The 19,875-nt window shown below is 42.1% G+C and overlaps 1 long non-coding RNA gene and 1 pseudogene across 2 annotated transcripts; both read right to left on the reverse strand.

The window, feature by feature from the left end:
• Positions 1–271: 271 nt before the first annotated feature.
• On the reverse strand, positions 272–15,956 carry LOC134732263 (uncharacterized). 2 transcript variants are annotated; one of them, XR_010115245.1, is made up of 3 exons: positions 15,900–15,956; positions 12,597–12,652; positions 272–513 (listed from the first exon to the last, which is right to left on the reverse strand). It is a non-coding gene; the product is annotated as an uncharacterized lncRNA (long non-coding RNA). The 2 variants fall into 2 exon arrangements; XR_010115244.1 differs by having other exon boundaries at positions 12,597–12,687; positions 15,900–15,927.
• A 1,258-nt stretch (positions 15,957–17,214) lies between these two features.
• On the reverse strand, positions 17,215–18,533 carry LOC129460725 (deoxyuridine 5'-triphosphate nucleotidohydrolase, mitochondrial-like; annotated as a pseudogene).
• Positions 18,534–19,875: the final 1,342 nt, after the last annotated feature.

Below are 19,875 nucleotides of genomic sequence, written 5' to 3' on the forward strand. Positions count from 1 at the left end.
AACTCCACCAGTACAAAAAATGCAAAAATTAGCCAGCTATGGTGGTGCACACCTGTAGTCTCAGCTGCTTGGGGAGCTGAGGCAGGAGGATTACTTGAACCTGGGAGGTGAAAGTTGCAGTGAGCCAAGGTTGCATCACTGCACTCCAGCCTGGCCAAAAGAGTGAGACCCTATCAAAAAAAAAAAAAAAATTCTGTTTCTCTAGAACCGCTCCAGGTACCTAAGTCTGTATTAGTCAGGGTTCTCTATAGGTACAGAACAAATGAGATACATGTATATATAAAAGGGAGTTTATTAGGGAGAACTGGCTCACACAATTACAAGGCAAAGGTCCCATGATAGGCTGTATGCAAACTGGAGAAGACAGAAGGTGTTAGTGGCTCAGTCCAAGTCTGAAAACCTCAAAACCAAGGAAGCCAACAATGCAACCTTCAGTCTCTGACCAAAGGCTCGAGAGATCCCAGGAAGCTGCTGGTTCAAGTCCCAGAGTCCAAAGGCTGAAGAACCTAAAGTCTGATGTCCAAGAGCAGGAGAAGCATAAACAAGCATCCAGCATGGGAAGAAGAAAGACAGCAAGAAGACTCAGTAAGCAAGGTTATCCCACCTTCTTCCACCTGCTTTGTTCTAGCCACAATGGCAGCCAATTGGATGGTGCCCACTCACATTGAGGGTGGGTCTTCCTCTCCCAGTCCACTCACTCAAATGTCAATCTCCTCTGGCAACACCCTCCCAGACACACCCAGAAACAACACTTTATCAGCCATCTAGATATCCCTCAATTCACTCATGTTGACACCTAATATTAACCATCACATTATTCAGACATCACAAAATGAAGTCTAACTCTTTAGGATAACACTGAATGTTTACTCTTGAAACTCCAGACTTGGTTAGGAGAGACTTCAATTTTCTTCATGGTAATAGCTTATTACATTCCTCTTGTGGCTGGACACATAGGTCCCACTGCACAATATGACTGTTGAAAATGCTTGTGAAATACTGCTTAGTAAAATTGCCTAAGATATCTTTCATAGCAGTTCAAAATTATTGTGAAGTGTTTACTACATAATATAATTTATCATTATATAATTGTTACATAATAAATATGATTCTACTAGAAAAGCATTTTCCCAAAAGCTACGGAAATGTCATTTTCGATTATGGTATTAAGCAAAACGTTCTTTTTCAATTGTAATAAAATTATTTTTTATTTTTGTATATAATTAAAAAAATTTTTTTTTCCTTTTCCATATGTTGCCGTCTACATTCTGTATTTGACGCATTTCTTCCCTTTGTCACTACTGTAGTGAAAGGTTTAGGGGGCACATAAATAAGGCTGTTATTTGGAGAAAAAAATATACATGAGTATGCACATAAGACCATGGCAGGTATAAACTAGGTTTACTGTAAACATGAAAAAAGAAGGAAATACTTATACTATATTAGAAGACTTGAAATCACATGAAATGATTCCAACATTCTGTTTTTTTCTAGATGTTTTAGGCATTCTAGTTTTTTCTCTTTTCTTTTTTTTTTTTGCCTTTCTACATAATTTTTTGGATAATCTTGTTAGTATCTACAAAATGCCTTGATAGGAAATGTATTAATGTTGTGTATCAATTTGGTTAATTTCATAGTTTCTATGCTAAGTCTTCCAATAAATTGACACTGTATATGTCTCCATTTGAGTGTATTTGATTTCTTTCATCAGTATTTTTTAGTTTGTTTTCTTTCCTTCTTTTTTTTTTTTTTTTTCAAGAGTTGGGGTCTCACTCTCTTTCCCACAGGCTGGAATGCAGTGGTTTGATCATGCTCACTGCAGTCTCAACTGACTGCCCTCAAGTGATCCTCCCACCTCAGCCTCCCAAGCAGGTGGGACTACAAGTTTGTGCCACCATGCTCAGCTAAATTTTTAATTAATTAATTTATTTATTTTTTTGAGATAGTGCTTCACTCTTGTTGCCCAGGCTGGAGTGCAGTGGCGCGATCTCGGCTCACCACAACCTCTGCCTCCCAGGTTCAACAAGTTACTAACAGATATGATCTACAAAAGTAGATGAGGTGCAGTGGTTCATGCCTGTAATCACAGTCAGCATTTTGGGAGGCTGAGGACAGTGGATCACTTAAGGTCAAGAGTTTGAGACCAACCTGGCCAACATGGAAAAAACCCCGTCTCAACTAAAAATACAAAAATTAACCAGGCATGGTGTCATGCACCTATAATCCCAGCTATTTGGAAGGCTGAGGCAGAAGAATCACTTGAACCCGGGAGGCAGAGGTTGTAGTGAGCCAAGATTGTGCTACTGCACTCCAGCCTGGGCAACAGAGTGAGACTGTGTCTCAAAAAAAAAAATAAAAAGTAAATCGAGAGAGGGTTGCCTGGGAAAACGTGAAATGAGTTCAAGGATAACAACATGGAACTTCATGAAAGGTTATATATTCATTATATATGCACATATTATATATACACACATGCAAACACATACTACAGTACTATGCTTACTATTATTTAACTCAATGTGACAGTGTAGGAAAAATTTAAGGCCATGGAAACTACTGTAGAGATAATTTCAAGTGTTAAATATAAAACATTGATTAAATTATGATGAGTGTTTGATAAGAGCCATGGACTTTCTCATCCATGCACTCGTGTAGACATATATATACACACGATTAAATTAACTTATATAACAGTTGTCTACCAATGAGTTTTTCAACAACTTCTTAAAAATCACCATTTTTGTTCGTGTCTATTTCAGCATGTATGGAACAATGAAATGTATCAACTGTTCATCAACATTTAGTTCATCAACATTTTTCTATTTTAAGCTAGTAAAAAATGGTACGAACATTTAAAAAATAGAGAAAACTGTTGGGAAAAGGGCTTACGGGGTGCCTGTATAAACTGGCCATAAAAATATGGGACAATAAGTTGCAGAAAGCCACAAGAGGCCTCTGAGGAGGAAAGCCTAATAGCCATCATGTTCCCATGCTCTGAGCAAGACCTGCTCTCTTATCTGTAAACACTGTGTTCAAGGAGAAAGACACCCTTTGAAGCACTGGAATGTGGCCAGACTTGCTGGCTCCTAGTTAAGCCCACTCCCCACAGCTGCTCTCCGGTAAGTTAAAGAATAAATCAGTAGTAAAGTTTATGCTGCTTCAGCACTAAGAAAATTTACCTAAACCACCACTGCTATAGATTAGGTGTATGACACATCACCTCCCTTTCACCGTTTCACCCCTCAACATCTGCTTCTTAGATCTAAGTGATTGTACTCAATAAATAATGTGGAGACCAGAGATCGGGGACTTTTGCAGCCTCCTACCTTGAATCTGGCCCCCTGGCCACCACCTTTATGCACTCTTAACTTGTCTCTTCTCATTCCTTTGTCACCATCGGACTTCGGGTACCCTATGGGTGGTGTTGAGGCTGGTCCCCAACATCTTGGCTCCCAACCGTGGGGCCCAAGAGAATCTGGTAAAGGAATGCTCAAGTGTGTGAAACGCGGGGCTGACGGATGGAGGACTCCTGAGGATGAAAAAGTTTTTAAGCTCGCCAGGTGAGCGAGGCACTCAGAAAAAGCCAGGGACACAAATGGGACAAACTGAATATAAGTACGCCACGTACTTGAGCTTGCTAAAGCAACTCTTGAAGCGTAGTGGGGTAAAAGTTGATAAGGAAAATCTTATGGATTTGTTTCATGCTGTGGAACAGTTTTGTCCTTGGTTCCCTAAGCAGGAAACTTTGGAATTGAAAGACTGGGAAAGAGTTGGAAAGGACCTTAAAAGAGCACAGAGAGAAGGAAAGGAAATTCCTTTGCCTGTTTGGTCAGTTTGGTCACTGGTGCATGCAGCACTGGAGTCTTTTCAGACAGACGATGAGGCTGAGTCAGAGGAGGAGAGAGAGGAGTTTGATAATCAGAACTCTGAACCGCCTCTACCAAGTACTAGCCAAAAGGAGAGTCCAGAGGTGATTTATGCCAATCCCTGCCAGTCTCCCAAAACCTACTCAGAAAATTGTTCAGCCCACGACTCCTCCAGAGGAATGCCTGAAATGGCCACCTCCTCCTCAACCGAGTGAGTGCTGGGGGAGGGAGCCCGAGACTCAGCTCACCATGCCAATTATTGCCTGCCCCGCAGTTCATTATGGGGAGGGGGCAATTCAGGCTCACCCTGCAGTTTACTACTGTCTGGGTCAAACAGTGGCCGCTCCATAAGGAATAGTTGGGGGCATTTCACGAAATAGTTAAAGAACTACTAGAAAAAGGACATGTTTCACCCACTTTCTCTCCTTGGAATTCCCCAATATTTGTAATTAAGAAAAAGCCCGGCAGATGGCGCATGCTGACTTGTGAGGGTTCAAAGCTGTAATTCAACCGATGGGAGCTTTACAACCCGGGCTCCCATCCCCCACCATGATCCCTAAAGACCGGCTGCTTATTATTATAGATTTTAAAAGACTGCTTTTTTACACTTCCTTTAGCAGAGGCAGATTTTGAAAAATTTGCCTTTACCATCTTGCTGTTAATAACAAAGAACCTGCAGCCAGATACCATTGGAAGGTTTTACCCCAGGATATGTTAAACAGTCACACAATTTGTCAAACTTTTGTGGGCAGAGGTATCCAGCCTGTTAGAGATCAATTTCCAGATTGTTACATCATCCATTATATGGATGATATACTATGTGCAGCAAAAAATAGAGACCAACTTATTCAATGTTATTCATCTTTACAAAAGGCAATTACAAATGCTGGATTGCTTATAGCACCTGAAAAAATTGAAAAAACAACTCCTTTTCAGTATTTGGGGATGCAAGTACAGGATAGAACCATTAAGCCTCAAAAGGTTCAAATTAGAAAAAATTCTTTGAAAACCTTAAATGATTTTCAAAAATTGTTAGGAGGTATTTATTGTACTCAGTCCACCTTAGGAATTCCTACTTATGCTATGTCTAATCTCTTCTCAATATTGAGGGGAGATTCCCACTTACACAGTAAAACGGGACTAACACCCGAGGCCATGAAAAAGTTAAGAGTAATTGAAGAAAAAATTCAGCAAGCCCAAGCCAGCAGAATTGACTCAGACTTGCCTCTACAATTCATTGTGTTCCCTACTTTGCACTCCCTAATGGGGATTATTATTCAAAATGATGATTTAGTTGAATGGTCCTTTTTGCAACATAATACCATAAAAACACTTACAGTATATTTAGATCAGATGGCAATTTTAACTAAACAGGCTTGTATATGAATTGTTAAACTTTGTGGCACTGAGCCCAATAAAATTATAGTTCCAATGAATAAAAATCAAGTTAAACAGGAATTATTAACTCAGTAACATGGCAAGTTAATTTAGCAGAATTTGTTGGATGTATTGATAATCATTATCCTAAAAATAAAACTTTCCAGTTCTTAAAATTAACTACATGGATTCTTCCAAAAATTACTCAGGATACCCCTTTGGAAGAAGCTGTGACTATTTTTACTGATGGCTCCAGTACTGGGAAAATGGCATATGTGGGACCTTGTGATAAAGTTATCCATACTAACTTTTCCTCAGCCCAGAGAGCTAAATTACAGGTGGTATTACAGTATTAGAAGATTTTAATCAGCCAGTTAATATTGTTTCAGATTCAGCTTATGTTGTGCAAGCTACTCTGCATATTAAAACTGCCTTAATTAAATAATTATTGATGAACACCTTTATCAATTGCTCAACTCTGTACAAGCAGCTGTGCATGCTTGAGAATTTCCTTTCTATATAACTCATGTCCGAGCACATACCAATCTTCCAGGTCCCTTGACTAAGGCTAACAAACAAGCTGACTTGTTGGTTTCCCCCTCACTTACTGATGCCCAAAATTTCGACCCATTAACACACCTTAATGCAGCAGGACTTAAAAACAAATATCAAATTATGTGGAAACAGGCCAAGGACATTATACAGCATTGTCCTCAGTGCCAGGCAATTACCACATCAAGGAACTGGTGTTAAGCCTCAAAGGTTGGCACCTAACATGATCTGGCAAATGGACGTCACCCACGTTCCTACATTTGGCAAACTTTCTTATGTGCATGTAACCAGAGATACATATTCTCATTTTATATGGGCTACTTGCCAAACCAGTGAGACTGCAGCACATATAAAAAGACACTTGCTTTCCTGTTTTGCTGTCATGGGAATTCCAAAAAAATTAAAAACAGACAATGGACAGGCTACTGTAGTGGAGCATTAAACACAGTACAAGTATCCCCTATAATTCTCAAGGGCAAGTGATTGTTGAGGGAGTCAATCAAACCTTAAAAATGCAATTACATAAACAGGAAATAGGGGGAGATAGGGACTATTCCACCCCTCACATGCAATTACAATTGGCTCTTGTTACCTTAAATTTTTTGAACATCTGCCAGGATCAGGTTACTACAGCGGCTGAGCAGCATTTAACAGGACAGAAGATAAACGTTCATGAAGGAAAACCTGTGTGGTGGAAGGACTTTAAAACAAAGACCTCGGAAAGAGGGAGAGTTATAACATGGGGAAGAGGGTTTCCCCAGGAGAAAACCAGCTTCCAGTTTGGGTACCTACAAAACATCTTAAACTCTACCATGAGCAAAATTCCAAAGAAAAGGATTTTGGAACCAAGATCTCGACCCCCCAGCACACCTGATGGCTGGAATGAACATTTCAGCTGACCAGATGAAGACAAACAAAACCCGTCAAGCGAGCCCACCGACTTGGGGACAGATCAAGAGGCTGACCCAGCTTGCAGAGGAAAACCTGAAGGCACAACAAAAACCACTAAACTCGAGTAACCTCATGGTGGCTATGATTGCGGTAACTGCTATGGCGGTAAGTCTCCCTGTGGCTACAGCAGACCAAAATTATACCTATTAGGCATATGTCCCATTCCCACCTTTAATTAGGTCTGTCACTTTGTTGGAACCCCCGGTTGAGGTTTATGTTAATAATAGTGTTTGGATGCCTGAGCCTACAGACACTTGTGGGCCCTCTCACCCAGAGGAAGGAATGTTAACAAATGTGTCCATGGATTATCAGTCCCCCCTCTTTGCATAGGGCCAGCTATCGGTTGCCTAAAAGGCTATCAACAACATTGGCTAGTTAAGACTCCAGGTCATAATCAAAGACCAGTATCCTATCATTTATTTTCTGGATAGAGCCTGGCTCATTCACAGAGTTCAGTCCAACTGGAACAATTTAAGACCAGAAAACAGAGGTGCCAACGATCTCAACAATGGTCAAAGGATTTAGAAATATTGATTTGGAAAGATTGCACTGCTGATCACGGTGTGCTACTGCAAAATAATTCCTATGGAATCATCACTGATTGGTCCCCTAAGGAGACTTTTGCAGTTAATTGTACCAATCAGAATGATAGATGCAAGACAAAACTAAAACAGGATCTATACTATCAAAGAGATGACACTACTTACACTGAAAAGTGTGGTTATTTTCCCATAATTTGGACCGATTTTGGTATGGCTGGACCACATCCAAAAATAATTAATCTAATAATAGGCCCCGAACATCCTGAACTATGGAAGTTAATGATGGCCCAATCTCATATTCGGGTTTGGAAGGAAAATATCTTGATGGAGAAGGTGAGACACTTCAATTTGTTTGTGTATCAGTCTTATTCCGACCGAACGGTACCCATTCAGAGTTGTGTCAAGCCTCCTTTCATGTTGACGGTCAGAAATATTCATATTTGACCTAATTCTCAAACTATTAATTGTCAAAACTGTTGCCTTTTCACCTGTATTGATTCCATGTTTTGTGTGAAAACATCTGTGTTGCTGGTAAGGGCCAGAGGAGTTTGGATACCAGTTTCCCTCAATAGACCTTGGGAAGCCTCTCCTTCCATTCATATCATCACAGAAATGTTAAGGGGAGTGTTTACCAGAACAAAAAGATTTATTTTTACCCTTATAGCACAGCTACCGCTGTGGCTGCTGGAATTGCTTTACATTCCTCTGTTCAAACTGCAGAATATGTAAATAATTGGCAAAATAATTCCTCAAAATTGTGGAACTCTCAGACTCAAATAGACCAAAAATTGGCAACTCAATGATCTTAGACAGACTGTTATATGGATGGGACATTGTATAATGAGCTTAGAGCATCGATTGCAAATGTAATGTGATTGGAAATACTTCTGATTTCTGCATAACTCCCCATTCATATAATGCTACTGAACATCATTGGGAAAAAGTTAGACATCATCTGGAAGGAAGGGATGGAAATTTAACTTGGAGAGAGCCAAATTAAAGGAACAGGTTTTTGAAGTGTCTCAGGCTCATTCAACTCTCCTGCCTGGAACTGACATCCTAGCTGGAGCTGCTGATGGACTTTCAAATGTAAATCCTCTTAAATGGATTAAGACCATTGGAGGATCAACTATTGCAAATTTTGCTTTAATGTGTATCTGTTTATGCTGTTTGCTTTTAGTCTGCAGATGGGGAAGACGCCTCTGGAGAGAGACCAGACACCACGAACAAGCCATGATAGCAATGGTGGTTTTAAAAAAGAAAAAATGGGTGGTGTTGAAGCTGGTCCCCAACAAAAACTCTATCAGTACTATTAATATAATTTAGGACAAAAACCATGCCATCATCTCAATTGATGCAAAAAAACATTAGGAACAATTCAACACCATTTCCGGATTAATACATGTAACAAACTAGGAATAGAAGGAAACTTCATGACATTGGTTTTGGAAAGGATTTCTTAGATATAATACCAAAAGCACAAGCAAGAAAAGCAAAACACTAAAGGATCTACATCCAACTTAAAAGCTTTTGCATTTCAAAGGAATCAATCAAAAGAAGGAAAAGGCCAACCTACCGAATGGGAGAAGAGTTGCAAATCATATATCTGATAGGCATTAACAGATTATCAAGTAACTTCTACAACTCAACACCAAAAATAAATAACCCAATTAATGAATGGGCAAAGGAACTCAATAGACATTATTCTAAAGAAGATGACAATATGGCCAACAAGCACGTGATAAGATGCTCATCACCACCAATCATAAGACAAATGCAAATCAACATTACAATGAGGTATCACCTCACACCCATTAGGATGGCCATCATCAATAAAAAAAAAACTGTTGGAGAGGATGCTGAGAAACTGGAACACTTGTGGACAGTTGGTGGGAATGTAAAATGGTATACCCATTACTGAGATTAGTAAGGGGGTTCCTCAAAATATTAAAAACAGAACTACCATATAATCCAGCAATCCCACTTCTGGGCATGGGTGTGTGTAGATATTTTATACATCTATATACATACACACACGTACACACACGTATATATATTTGTGTGTGTGTATATACACACACACGTACATATTTAAAAATATACATCTGGCCAGGCATGGTGGCTATGCCTGTAATCCCAGCATTTTGGGAAGCTGAGGCAGGTGGATCACGAGGTCAAGAGATTGAGACTATCCTGGCCAACATGGTGAAACCCTGTCTCTAATAAAAATACAAAAATGAGCTGGGTGTGGTGGCATGCACCTGTAGTACTTGGAAGGCTGAGGCAGGATAATCACTTGAACCTAGGAGGCAGAGGTTGCAGTGAGCCAAGATTGCACCACTGCACTCCAGCCTGGTGACAGAGTAAGACTCCATCTCAAAAAAAAAAAAAAAAAAAAAAAAATTATATATATATATATATATATATATATACATATACACACACACACACACGTCTCAAAATATATATATATACACACACGTCTCAAAATATATATACACATATATATACACACATATATATACACACATGTATATACACACATATATATACACATATATACACACACACACACACACATCTATATATACGCACTCATACCCAGAAGTGAGACTGCTGGATCATATGGTAGTATATATGTGTGTGTGTGTGTGTGTACATACACATTAAAGACTTGAAAGCAGGCCCTCAAAGAGATATTTGCAAATCCCTGCTCATCACAGCATTATATACAATAGCCAAGAAGATGGAAAAACCAACATGCCATCTACAGATGAATGGATAAAGAAAATGTATTATACACATGCAATGGAATATTATTCAGCTTTATAAAAGGAGAAAATCCTGTCATATGCTACAACATGGATGAACCTTGAGGATATTACACTAGGGAAAATAAGACAGTCACAAAAGGACAAATACTATGTGATTCCACTCCCATGGGATACTAAAGTAGTTGAATGCATATAAACACAACATAGAAAAATGGGTTGACAGAGGCTATAGTGAGGTGAGAAGGGATGTAGTGTATTCTGGGTATACAGTTTCAGTTTTGCAGATGAAAAACTTCTAGATATGTTGCACAGTAATGTGAACATACTTAACATTACTGAACTATAAAGAGGCAAATAAACTTTACTAAAAGACATAACAAAGACAGCATCATGGACCAGAAAACCCAATTCTTATTAGCAGATGTGGTGACACAAAGACCTCTCTGACTAGGAATCCACAGCCATTCAAACACAAAAGAAATATATGAGTTTTTAATGACTGTGCCCTGTGAAAGGAGAACCATCATAATTTTGAAAAGAAAAACAAAATGGAGGGGTTTGCCAAATATGTAAGAACCTCTTATGACAAACATCTGAAATTTTACAACAAATCAAATAAAATACTTATGATATACACAAAAGTTCAAATTAAACACAAATGTAAACAAAATTTTAAACAAAACTTTATTCCTAAATGAAACTTAGTACTTAATAATCATGCAAGGCCTTCCAAATCAAGATGAAACAAACAAAGGCACAACAAAAATCAGAAGGTATAAATGAAAGATTTGTCTTACAATTAAAAAATGTGTAACCTAAAATAAAAGATATCAGGGCATATGTAAGGAATAAAAACCACAGGAATTAAAACAGATACTAAAATACATGGAAAGAAAATTGAGCAAAGCATGAAAATTTGTTTTATATATACATGTCCCCAAAATAATAAAACCTGACTGACAATAAATTGAAAAATGAAAATATAGAGGGTTGTCATTTTTCCCAGATTTTCAAAATATATATATATAAACATAGTAGCAAGTTTTTTGTTTTTTTTTTTTAATGAGGGGGAAATTTCACATGTTCTTGGTGGGAGAGGTACCCCTGCAGCTCGGGATAACAGGAGAACCTTGCAAGATCTAAGAAAATAGGAAATGCCCCATCCTAGAAGAAGTATTACCCAAGTCTTCCCATTTTCACCTGAAACACCTGTTTCACAAGAGTCTCTGCAGGAATACCACAATCTCCATAGGACGGATGTACTTAGAATGGTTTAAAGAATCTCTTGCTGTTAAATATTTACTACAAATGGAGTATAAAATCAGGCAGAAAACATTTCCTCTTCCTAATCTCTTCTTCCAAATTTTATCAGGCAGTTGTGCACATTAAGACTTCCACGTGCAGCTTCCATAATCCGGTCTACAGAGCTGGCAGTGCATCCAGACCTGGCCCTTAAACAATCCTTCAATCCCTGCTGCCCGAGAGCAGTGACACCATGGGGCCCACACCCCGTCTCCATCCATGTCTGGGTATAAGCCCTTCCCAATGGAGCCTCTTCACAAATTCCACACCACCGGTCACTGTGAGATGGAATTTAAGTGACATCAGAGGGACTGAGGGAAGACATGGGTGAGGCAGGATGCTTCAGACTCAGAGAAGACTGACTTCTCCAATGCCTGATGTGTACAGGGAAAAGCTCTCCTCAAATCATGCTTTTCGTCTACCCTCACACCACAGCAATCATCAACATAGAAGAAGACCTCTGTGACTAAATGTATGCGGGTACTTTCCCCACACACCAGGCAGCAGACACTAGCTGGGTATCTTCCAATTTAATTCCAACACTGTCTACTGTGCACATTAAGACTGGAGATAGTGTCAGATCCCATGAGTTGATGGCTCAGTCTCCAAGACTGCCTCCACACACACCAGTTGCAAGTCCAGGCCTTCAGAACTTATGACCACCCAGCTTCAAACTGGGGTTCACACGACCCCCTCTTTGTGTTCAATTAATTTGCTAGATTGGCTCACAGAACTCAGGGAAGCACTTACTTACCTTTACCAGTTTATTATAAAGGATACTGCAAAGGATACAGATGAAGAGGCACCTACACCAAGGTATGGAGGAAGGGGTGCAGGGCTTCCATGCCCCCCCTTGGCTTACCACCTCCAAGAACCTCCACATGTTCAGCCATCCAGAAGCTCACCGAACTTTGCCCTTTTGGGTTTTTATGGAAGTTTCATGACATCAACATTCTTCCCCCCAGAGTACAGGGTGAGAAGCTCTCAGAGGAGGGTCTTAAGACCACAATCAGAAAGGCTGGGGAACATCAGAGTGAAAGGAAGGCAAAAGAAGGTCAGAGGCCTGCCCCTGAGGCTTAACACGTCCAACATTACAACAAAAGATTGTAACAAGGGCTACGGAGGTTATAAGCCAGGAACCGTCGATGGAAACCAATATACATCGTAACACCACACGTGGCATTTCAGAAAGGAAGGAGACACAGAACAGTCCACTGAGAATATCACTGTACCTAAGAGCCATTCCTGACTCCTTTTCTTTCCTCTTCTTCTTCTTCTAGGCTTCTTCCTTAGGAGAGATGAAAGAGACTTTAGAAGCTAATCCTGAAATAAAAAGAAAACTTTTTAAAAAACAAGTTAATCCTGAGTGTTCAAAATATGCTGTTATTGCTCAAAATCAACAAACCTCCTCCCTGTGCCACAACCACACACACAGGAAAGACCTCAACCTGTGGAAAGATGGCCCTCCGCTGCCCACAGCACCAGGGATGATGCAGACCAGAATGTCTTACAGGAAGAACAAGTCAGTTTTTGAGTTCTTCAAAGCTTACTCCCCTCCTGGAAAAGCCCACATACACGCTGCAGCAGTGGGGTGCTGGGCTGGACTGAGCTCCCCTTCAGGGCACAGATCTGGCCTGACCAAACCCCGTGCAGAGCACAGCCTCTCCCCTCTCTGTGGATCACAGGCTGATCTCAGCCTTCAGAAATGGAAGACACAGCACCCTGATGTTCAATGATGAATACAGATTAGAATCAGGTGGGACACTGTGCTTGAACCTATGTGCATGGGAACCTCTGGAAAGCAGGCACAAGAGATATATTTGCAAAATGTCTCAGCATTCTAATGTGAAGCCAGGGTTGAGCTAAACTCAGAGGGAGCAAGCCCAAAACAACCCCTACCTTCTGGCTCTGCTCTCCCCTTGGGTCCTTTTTGTCACCAGGATCCAGACAGTAGACAGCAAAGGAGCAGAAAGAAACATCTAGGGGAGGCAATATGGGCCAGAGCAGGTGAGGGTGTGACAGGGGAAGGGTCACATAAACCTTCACTGAGAAGGTGATATCAAACCCAGGCCTAGAAAAGGAAGGATGTTTGTCACCTGCAACTGAGGGGCTAGAGAGTCCTAGGCAGAGGGACAGCCCAGGTGAAGGCCCTGAGACAGGAGCAACCTCAGCTCCAGGAAAAGGAATGACGTCTGTGTAGCTGCAGCAGAGGGAGCAAGGCCGACACAGGCAGGAGGTGAGGTCAGAGACTGGGGGCGCAGATCAGATAGGGCGGAGGCCTTTAAAAATTTTTCTCCCTCACCTCAAAAGAATTTTGAAAATGCTAGTTCCTCACCCATTTTAAGCAATCATGCAATTTTTTTCTTTATATTATTCATTAAAACACTTTCAAACAAGGAACTATGTCCTAGATTTTAAATATATGCCAATATGTTCACCTAAGCTCCCAGAAGTATGGGGTCACCCTTATCTGAGATGGGCAGGACTGCGGGGGAGCGTACATCGGAGAACTCAGGAAGTCACCAGTGGACACGTAAATATGGAGATGCCTGTTGGATGTCCCAGAAGAGAGTTGAGGAGACACCTGGACACAGAATTCTAGAAATTAGGAGAGAGGTCTACAAGGGATGGAGACATAAAGGTGGGGTTTAAAACCATGAGATGAAATGATAAAGAAAGGCAGTGGCTGGGCGTGGTGGCTCACGCCTGTAATCCCAGCACTTTGGGAGGCCGAGATGGGTGGATCACAAGGTCAGGAGTTTGAGACCAGCCTGACCAACATGGAGAATCCGTCTCTACTAAAAAAACAAATGTAGCTGGGTGTGGTAGCACATGCCTATAATCCCAGCTACTCGGGAGGTTGAGGCAGGAGAATCGTTTGAACCTGGCAGGCGGAGGTTGCGGTGAGCCCAGATTGCACCATTGCAATCCAGCCTGGACAACAAGAGCAAAACTCCATCTCAAAAAAAAAAAAAAGAGAAAAGAAAGGCAGTAGATGTGGGCAGAGAGGAAAAGTGGTTGGAGGACTAAGCCGTGGGTCACTCCCACATTCAGAAAACAGTGAGTCAGGATACATCGGCAGAGAAAAATGGTAAGAGATGAAGATGATATCAAGAAAATTAAAACACAGAGCAGGGACAGATCCTTCCCAGTCAATACTGAGTAGAAAGCATGGGGCTTGAGACAGGTGAGTGAGCCTGTTAGAAATATCTTCCCTTCACTGACACAGGAAAAAACCGAACTGTTTTTATTGCTCTCATGCTCAACACAGAATACTTTACTTCTGGTCAAGAAAATGTGTGGTTTCCCTACACTGACGAGTTCCTTGCAGACTTCCACCTGGGAATCCTAAAATTTAAGTCAATTCTTACACTATCTGCAAGGAGATAGTGTCAGATCCCATAGATGAAAAGCTCAGTCCCACAAGACTACCCTTCACCTTAGAAGCTGTACACAAGTAGTAGCTTTCACCTCTACTTCTGACTGACCAGATAAACACCATGGTTCCCAAATCCTCTCCTGCATTCAATTAATTTTCTAGAACTGCTATTCCACCTGTCTATCTGCAACCTTTGTAATATCCTTTAAAACAAATGAGTAAACTCAACTAAAACGTTTCTGAGTTCTGTGAGCTACTCTGACAAATTAATAAATACTGAAGACTGGGTCATGGGAATCCTCAATTTATACCCAGTAGCTTAGAAGTTCAGGTTCCAATCTGGGACTTGTAACTGACATCTGAAGTGGAGAAGTTTTGTGGACTGAGCCTTTAATCTGTGGAATCTGATGCTTACTCCAGGTACAGCTGTCAGAAATGAGGTAAATTATGGGACACCGAGTTGGTGTCTGATAGAGAACTGCTTGTTAGTGGGGAGAAATCCCCACACATTCGGTGACCACAGGTGAAGTATTCTGGGTTCTGTGTTTACTATTGTGTTGAGTTTCAGAGGAAGAAAGAATAAATAAATCGTCTTTCCTCTGGAAGAGCACATTTTCCAGCGGGTGCAATTTAGATCGGAAAAACACTGAGTGTCAAAAGCCAGGCCCCGTCACCTCCCTCAATGCGGGGTAAGGAGCGCGGGTTGTGAAAGGGAAACCTGGGGAACAGAAAGGCCCAGCCCAGGGAGGACAAGGTTGGGGGTGGATTAGGAGAGGGGTGGGGTTTCCAAAATCCCAGGGCCGGGCAGAGGACACGGCGCTGATGCATCGAGACTGCGGGACTGAGCTCCAAGGGACCAGAAGGTCGAGGCTTGGAGGACCCACCGGGCATGAATACACCTCATGGGTGAGGGCTTTCACATGAAGCGGGACCGAAGGAGTGGTCAGCAAAGAGTTTTAAGCAGGTAAACAGGACGAAAAGCGTCTACGTGGCCCAAAGGCAGAGAGCTCAGGACAGGACCAGCAGCCTCCGAGCGATTTTAACCTCCGAATTTCTTGGCGACGTGTTAATTTACCTAGGGTGGAGGGAACCCCTCCGCCAACACCAGGTACAGAAACGCTGGAAGCGGATCTAATCAAGACAAAGGGAAACTCACCCGCTGCTGCAAGACCGGCTCCCCACGCAGTCGGCTTCCGGGTCTTCAGGAAACTCCGCAGGATTCACTTCCGGGTTTCCCGGAAACCGCGCGCAGCTGAGGCCAGGGATGGGCGAGGCCCGGGAGAAGAGAGGGTGGGGCGGTGAGGGGCGGGGTCTGACGGTGAGGGGCGGGGTCTGCGCTGCCTTCAGCCTGTCTCTGGGCGCTTCTGTTCTCCAGGTTTTTGAGGAAAGACCATATCAGTGACCAGCAGCCAAGCAGTCTGGGACCTGGGATCTCTATGAGAGGGTCAAAGTAGGGGACAGTGATTGGACCTAAGATAGTTCCTGCAATTAAAGTTAATTTTAGTATTTTAATTTAAAAGCCCTGGAATTGTCTGGGAGGGGAAGCGAACTAGAATGTGAAATGCAAAGCCCTGCCTGGGCGGAACATGCAATTTGATGCTGTCGTCCCACAGAACAGAGTAGAAATCCTCTCCTTTTCTATTCCCCCTACACTCCGGAGGGTGAGGATCAACCCTGTGCTCAGCTCCTGGGAATTTCCCAGTTACAACGCCTTGGGCATGGAGGGTTAAGGCCAGGGATAAGTTAGGTCACGAAATGCTGCTTTTAAAAAGGAAAGCTAAAACTTTTAGATGATAGATATAAATGACTCTTAAACTTTTAAACAATAGATATAAATAGCTCTCCCTTATACCTGTTACTGTATTCCAAACTTCAGATGAATTAACCTCAAACACCTCTGAGATAAACTTTATTGACAACATGTCAATAATTTCGGTATGTAGAGTGAAATTCAAATTTACACGCACTCTGAATGTAAATAGAAAAGACGATTTTTGGCTCGGTGTGTTGGCTCGTGTTTCTAATCCTAGCACTTTGGGAGGCTGAGATGGGAGGATCACTTGAGGCTAAATGTTCGAGACTAGCCTGGGCAACAAAGTGAGTCCCAGTCTCTCTGAAAAAACACACACAGGGCGGGGCACGGTGGCTCACGCCTGTAATCCCAGCACTTTGCGAGGCCGAGGCGAGCGGATCACCTGAGGTTGGGAGTTCGAGACCAGCCTGACCAACATGGAGAAATCCTGTGTCTTCTAAAAATACAAAATTAGCCGGGCATGGTGGCGCATGCCTGTAATCCCAGCTACTCGGGAGGCTGAGGCAGGAGAATTGCTTGAACCCGGGAGTTGGAGGTTGCAGTGAGCAGAGATCGGGCCACTGCCCTCCAGCCTGGGCAACAAGAGTGAAATTCCATCTCCAAACAAAACAAAACAAAAACAAAAAAAAGAAAACACACGCACAAAACAAAAGCACACTTTTTTTTTTAAGTTGCTGAAGGGGTATCATTTCTTGAGTTAAATAATACAGGTTTTTTTTTAATCTGTAATTGATGTACATTTGATTTTAAGAAGACACTGTTTACATCAGGTCACCACAAAGTAGATTTACATATAACAATCAATTGCAGAAAAACAAAGTTTCTTTGTGATCCAAACACAAAGAAATGCTTTTTTTATGATCTCTTCTTTGATCATAAAAAAAATGCAGTATTTTTAGAAGGTAAAGCTAGTAAGTTTATAGAACTGCAAAACACCAAAACACTTTAAGCAAAAACTCTTTGTTTTTAAGAAAAAGGTATGACTTCTCGTTTTCTGTTGTTGGCATAAATTTTAATTCTTTCCGGCAGAACCGAAACCTCCTGAACCCCTTTTGGTGTCATCCAAAGCTTGAACTTCTTCTATTTCTGGATAAAAAAATCCGTTCACAAATGAGCTGTGCAATTCGATCACCCTTTTCTGACTTCAAACTTTTCTTTGCCAAAATTAAAGAGCACAACATCAACATTTCCTCTATAATCTTCATCTGTGACACCAGGTCCTACATCAACAAAGTGTTTTGCAGCCAAGCCAGACCTTGGAGCTACTCTCCATGACATCCAGAAGGAAGCGCTATCTGAATGTCCGTTTTCACAAGAGCCTTCTCCATAGGTGGTGGTGTGTAATCACAGGCACTGTACAGATCGTAGCCCGAGTGCCCAGAGAGGCAGGCAAAGCGAAGCTGCATGCCGCCCTCCTCCGCGGGCTGGGCCCGCTGGCTGGGTGAAACGGCGGGTGTCAGCTCCGCGGCAGCCTCTGCTCAGGCGGCCAACGCTGGACAGCGGCCTGGGCGTCCGGCGCCGCACTGCGCGGCCGAGGGGCGGGCCCGGCCCGGAGAGTCCCGTGGCGTCGGCCCTCTGCCGTGAGCCTCGCGCGTTTTGCATCGCCAAGCGAAGCAGAAACGGAAGGAAATGGTAGCAGAGCGAGGGGCGAGGGCAGAGGGAAGTCATTTCCCCCAAAGTTTGGGCTGGTTGGCTCCTCGGCATCTCCGGACGTGCGCCAGGCTTCCACTGCGAAGACGAGCGCGTCCCAGGCCAGAAGTGAAAAATCTCTGGGTAGAAAATTATAAACAGTGATGAAAGAAGTGGAAAGGTTACACAAAAAAGTAAAGACATCCCATCTTCACGGGTAGGAAAAATTAATATTGTGTATATGATCATACTACCAAACTCAATGTACATATTCAACACATTCTCTTTCAAAATATCAAAAGACATTATTCACAGAAATAGAAAAAAAAGAATCCTACGGCTGGGTGCGGTGGCATATGCCTGTAATTCCAGCACTTTGGGACGCCAAGATGGGCGGATCACCTGAGCTCAGGAATTTGAGACCAGCCTGGGCAACATGGCAAAACCCATCCCTACAAACAATACAAAAATTAGCCAGGTGCGGTGGCATGCACCTGTGGTCCTAGCTACTCAGGAGACTGAGGCAGGTGAATCACTGGAGCCTGGGAGGCAGAGGTTGCAGTGAGCTGAAATCACGCTACTGCACCCCAACCTGGGCAATAGAGACCCTGTCAAAAAAAAAAAAAAACTCTTAAAACTCATAGGGAAACTACGGAAGAGCCAAAAAAGCCAAAGCAATTCTGAGCAAAACGAACCAACCTGAGGGGTATTACACTACCTGACTTCAAAATATACTAGAAAGTAATGGTATCCAAAACAGCTTGTTACTGGGATAAAAATAGACACATAGACCAACAGAACAGAATAGAGAACAAAGAAACCCACATCTTTGCAGCCAGCTGATTTTTGACAAAGAACATGCGTTGGGAAAAAAGACAGTCTTCAATAAGTGGTGCTGGAAAACTGGATGTCCATATGCAGAAAAATAAAACTAGACCCCTATTTCTCACCATACACAAAAATAAAATCAGAATGGTTTGACATAAATGGAAGATCTGAAACTATAAGAAAACAATAGGAAACCTCTTCAGGGCAGTTGATCTGGGCAAATATTTTTTAGGTAAGACCTCAAAAACACAGGCAACAAGGACAAATTGGATTATATCAAACTAAAAAGATTCTGCACAGCACACGAAACAGTCAACATAGTGAAGAGACAAGTGACAGAATTGGAGAAAATATTTACAATCTATCCTTTTGACAAGGAATTAATAAGCTGAATATATAAGAAACTCAAACACCTTGATAGCAATTTTTTTTTTTTTTTTTTTTTTTAGACAGAGTCTCACTCTGTAGCCCAGGCTGGAGTGCAGTGGTGCGATCTTGGCTCACTGCAACCTCTGCCCTCCTGGGCTCAAGCAATTCTCATGCCTCAGCCTCCCGAGTTGCTGGGATTACAAGCACACGCCACCATGCCTGGCTAATTTTTGTATTTTTAGTACAGACAGGATTTCACCACCTTGGCCAGGCTAGGCTTCAACTCCTGACCTCGTGATCCACCTGCTTCAGCCTCCCAAACTGCTGGGATTTCAGGTGTGAGCCACTGCACCTGGTCGCAAACAAATTTTTAAAGCCAATTAAAAAATGGACCAACTATCTGAAAAGACATTTCTCAAAGGGAGACATACAAACGACCAACAGGCCTAAGAAAAACTGCTCACATCACTAATCATCAGGTAAATGCAAATCA

Source organism: Symphalangus syndactylus, chromosome 13 (genome assembly GCF_028878055.3).
Source record: "Symphalangus syndactylus isolate Jambi chromosome 13, NHGRI_mSymSyn1-v2.1_pri, whole genome shotgun sequence".
NCBI classification, from domain to species: Eukaryota; Metazoa; Chordata; class Mammalia; order Primates; family Hylobatidae; genus Symphalangus; species Symphalangus syndactylus.